The sequence below is a fragment of the Octopus bimaculoides genome, chromosome 2 (assembly GCF_046866305.1).
Source record: "Octopus bimaculoides isolate indiv1 chromosome 2, ASM4686630v1, whole genome shotgun sequence".
Classification (NCBI taxonomy): Eukaryota; Metazoa; Mollusca; class Cephalopoda; order Octopoda; family Octopodidae; genus Octopus; species Octopus bimaculoides.
In genome coordinates, this window is record NC_142929.1 from 113,140,922 (window position 1) to 113,145,921 (window position 5,000).

General features: G+C 28.9%; 1 protein-coding gene across 14 annotated transcripts in view; it reads right to left on the reverse strand.

Moving 5' to 3' along the window:
- LOC106867486 (innexin unc-9) overlaps window positions 1-5,000 on the reverse strand; it is a 956,248-nt gene that overhangs the window by 49,873 nt on the left and 901,375 nt on the right. Inside the window, exon 1 of one of the 14 annotated variants that reach the window (XM_052978615.2) lies at window positions 1-459. This exon is cut by the window's left edge and continues 2,541 nt beyond it. The exons of the other annotated variants lie outside the window; for them this stretch is intronic. The gene's annotated coding sequence lies outside the window, so the exon portion shown is untranslated. Of the gene's footprint in view, window positions 460-5,000 lie in introns of those variants that run through there. 14 annotated transcript variants of the gene reach the window in all.

Below are 5,000 nucleotides of genomic sequence, written 5' to 3' on the forward strand. Positions count from 1 at the left end.
GGTGATTTTTTTTATTGTTGTGGAGGCGGTGGTTAAACGGGGAGGAGGGATCCTACAGTTGGAAAAAATCAAGAGGTCATATGATATGGTGGTTCCACATCGGTCAATTGATTAAAAATCGATAACACGCTGATTTTAATCTTACAGAACAACACTAACGCACACTCACATACATAGACATATTGACTGGCACATACAGTAAAAGACATATATGAATACAATATATATATATATATAATCTGTGTGTGTGTGTGTGTGTTGATGTTTAATTTTTTGTGGAGTTAAAATAAAAACAATTTTACATTAAACTGAAGGACTACTCAATAGTTTTTTAAGGGCACATATTTATTATACTTTTATAAGAAGAATAGGGACAGTGACTTCGAAGTTTCGGCCAACTAACTTGCATCGGACTGTCCGTTGAAGGTTAGCAGGCGAAATGGATGCGTGGCGTTCAATCATATATATATATATATATATATATATATATATATATATATATATATATATATATATATATATATATATATATATATATATATATATATATATATACATATGCATATATGGGTACAGGACGTCACAAAACGTAAACAACATGAAATACAAAGAACAAATTTGGGTATGCAAACAACGAGAGAAAATAAAGGAAAACAGGACAAGTAACATAAAGGACGACCCTTCATCAGTTGTCGGCTGTCTACACATGATGAAGGGTCGTTCATTATGTTACTTGTCTTGTTTTCCATTTGTTTCTCTCGTTGGTTGCATAGCTAAATTAGTTTTTCGTATTTCATGTTGTTTACGTTTAGTAATGGTCTTTACCCATATATGCATATATATATATATATACATGTATATGTATGTACATATATGTATATATATATGCATATATATATGTTTTATATATATATTATTTATATTATAATATGATTGAACGCCACATGTGTGTATGTGTTTGCATGTGTATGCTGTGTGCGTGTACGTGTGTGTCTACATACACATATATTCGTTTGTGCGCGCACGTTTGTATAGATAAGGAAAAGTTTGTCATTGAATTTTTAAATCTCGATGTATGGTACATACCATTATGGGTCTAACAGAATCGATAAAGCGTACGGGTAAAATACACTTGATGGTTTCTTCTAGCTCTTTACATTTTGAGATCAAATTTGCTTTCCGTCCTCAGAAGGATGAAAGACAACACAGGGCGTTAGATTGGCGTCGGACAAAATATTTTGCTGTATTTACTCTGTCTTTTTTCGCCAAAGTTTTCTTTTCGTCAAAATGCAACAGCTCTTGTTTTTCATTCGAACATATCATTGACGTGGAGAAAGTGTTTTATCAACTGCCTACGTAGCAATATTCAGTCTTTATGTCATTGAGAATGAGGACTTGCCAGGTGCAAATACAAGGTGAACTTAGAGCAATGAAAGAAGTGCGCGCGCACTTACACATATATGTTATATATTGTATAAAGGATCGTGAGTAAGGTCAAAACAGTGCGAAGTAAATGCAAGGTAAATCACAAGAAAGCAAATATGTGAATTAAGGTAGACTTACCTTGTATTCAATATTTTCGGGGTTATGACCCCATCCTCAAGAAAGTGATTTACCTTTCATTTACTTCGAATAATTTTGGGCTTACCCACGATCTTTTATACAATATATTCTCACAGTAATTGTTCCATTATAATATATATATATATATATATATATATATATATATATATATATATATATACACATATAATATATGTATAATATATATAATATATATAATGTATATATTATATATATATATACACATATATATATATGTTTATATGCATATATTCGATCATAAAACATATTTTACACGCTACGGGTTACTGAAGTAAAATAGTAGCATGAAACTCAGAGAAACAATTCAAATATTTTCAGCTTCTAACACACGCATACACATTGGCACATTGATACACACATAATATTAATAAAATACAGAAAACATATTCGGCATTTTTTGCTTTATAAAACATACACGCGTTTCGAAAAATTAACTGCAAAGATTACATAATTCCTTGTTGAAAAATTATTAGTTACCTCCTCAGTATTTATATTCCATACATATCATCGTCATTACTACTACTACTACTACTACTACTATTATTATTATTATTATTATTATTATTATTATTATTATTGTTGTTGTTGTTGTTGTTGTTGTTATTATTAAACATAATATTGTTGTCATAGTCTAAAATTTTTAGAGTTTTATAAGGTGGTGCTCAACATTCAACAACTTTAGCTGTTTTGGTAGTTCTCATGAACAATTTTTGTTCGTTACTGATGATCAGTCTAGCTGTTAAAACCTCAACGTTAATTGTAGAGCAATATTGAAAGTAAAATGAAAATAAAATCCTTACAGTCTGCAGCGATATGTATATATGTGTGTATGTGTGTATGTGTGTATATATATATACATGCATATATATATATATATATGTATATATATATATATATATATATATATATATATACATATATATATATATATATATATATATATATATATATATATACATATACATATATATATATACCATGACTCTATTACTTTATCTATTTTATCTTTACAATTTTATCATATCTGTATATTTATATCTTTATTAGTATGTTAGGATTTTAAATATTTTAAATGTTTATATAATAACAAATCAACCACCTATATATATATATATATATATATATATATATATATATATATATATATATGTGTATGTGTGTGTGTGAGTGTTTGTTTGTGTGTATAAATAAACATATATACATGGTGTTCATATACATGCGTGTTTATATGTATGTATATATATATATATATATATATATATAGATTATATATATAACATATACATGTTATATATATATTATATAATGCAGACACATACACAGACACATACACCCACAGACTCACACAGATACACACACATATAGTCATCTAGATATAGAATCACTTAGCTCTCAAAGTTGTTAATAAATAAAGGAAATCCTAATGGTTTTTAATGGAGTTATTAAAGAGTTTTTATTCTCTTTTGTTTTCTGTTCTTTTTTCTTTTGCTGAACTGAATTCCCGAAAAACAAAAAAACCACTACCACACCACGACCACCACACCACTCTCACTAGTTAAATACATCATCACGTCAACATATTGACAATGATATATAAACATATAGAAATCGCACAAATGCAGAAAGACATTCAAGCGATGATGGAGCATGGCTAGAATGTGATGGCTAAAAACCAACTAAAAAAAAATAATAATAATAAACAGCTAAAAATATTCACATACACATATATACGCACACAGACAAATAAATACGTACGTAGTCGCAAAGATGCAAGTGTATTGCAATGTATTACAAAGTAGCAAAGCGCCAGTCACTATTTTTGAGTTCAAATCCGCTGCGTGCCTCTCGCTATATTATCAAAATCAAAATAGATTGACGCTTCTTTTTACACCTTTACATAATAAATAAATAGATACATATGTATGTATGTATGTAAGTATGTGTGTATATATATTTACATATGTTTGTGTGATGTCTATATGAGCACCGAGGTGCTAATGAAACTGGGTTTTAGGTTAATATTCTATTGTTAAAAACGAAAGCAGGTACACATCCTTTTACTTATTCAGACATATGTACTTCTCTTAGAAATTTGTTTATTTCAGGTAATAGTTTGAAAAAATCTTTTGCATACGATACTGAGTTTAAATAATGTTTGTGTAGCAAAATACGTCCTTCTGAGAAGTTAGAACGAAACATTTGCAAAATATATGAAGTTATAACTCATGATCTAGCTACGAACCATCATTTGCGGTCTGTTTCCATCGAAAAATTATCTGTACCATGTTTTTATTTGTGATCCTTCCATCAAAATTATTAATTATTTTTATTGATTTAATTTAAATTATTGATAATTTTTTTAGAGAAGGAAAACTTTTTGCAAGATTTTCTGTATTAGGAGAGGAAATGGCTCAAGAAATCATTACTGATGAATTTCTGCAATAGTAACAAAACGATAAATATATAATCAAACTTGGTACGAATGCTTACAGTAAAATGAATTCCACTATAAGGAACCGAAAACTAGATGGTGTGCTGGTCGTGTTAAACTGGGTCACGGATTAATCTGTCTTTTGTCTCTTGTCAAGCGCAGACGTACCCCAAAGCCACTGGTCAAAAATATTACCATAATTGAATTTTTGAAAAGTTGATATATAAATATAACTTAGCCGCAATGTTTCAACTAATCTTGTTGAGGTCAATAGTTTACAAAACTGTCCTGCAGATATTTTGGTTTGCATTTTCATTTGAATTCTAAACGAAAATTTTATGTATTCGGGTAAAATTAATTAATATCAAACCACACTTCATTCAATTAGATAATGTAACGTTATTTTTACTGAATTTTCTTTTAAAATCTTGATTTCTCTCAGCAAATATAACCGTAATGAATTGTTGCGGCTTATCTTCTTTGTTCTACAAATAAACATTCGATGAGTCAAGACATTGAGTTAAAAACTGATACTACTTTTCAGATAATATCATTATCATATATCCGAAGTAGATGTTTTTTTCCCCTTTATTACTTAGCTCTGTCTTAATTAGGGACACGAAGATAGTTAGGTAATGTATAAATGTTGGATGTAATCTAGAATGGAATATAATTCTTGCAAAAGCTACTTAAAGATAAAACGACCCGTTTCTTGAAAAAAAGATTTTACTCTTTGTTGGAAACTAATTTTTTACAAAATGTTTTGGTGGAAGTTTTTGACAACCATTTCTGTAACCGGAGAAAGCATGTTAAGGATATTAAAATGCAATCATGCACATTGTTTCCCTTTGTAAGAAATACGGTAAAATCTCTATAGCAATCACTTAACTATATAACAACATATCAATGATATTTATATTAACAATTTGACGATTGGTGAGAGAAACTGCATGAGAGGCAGAAC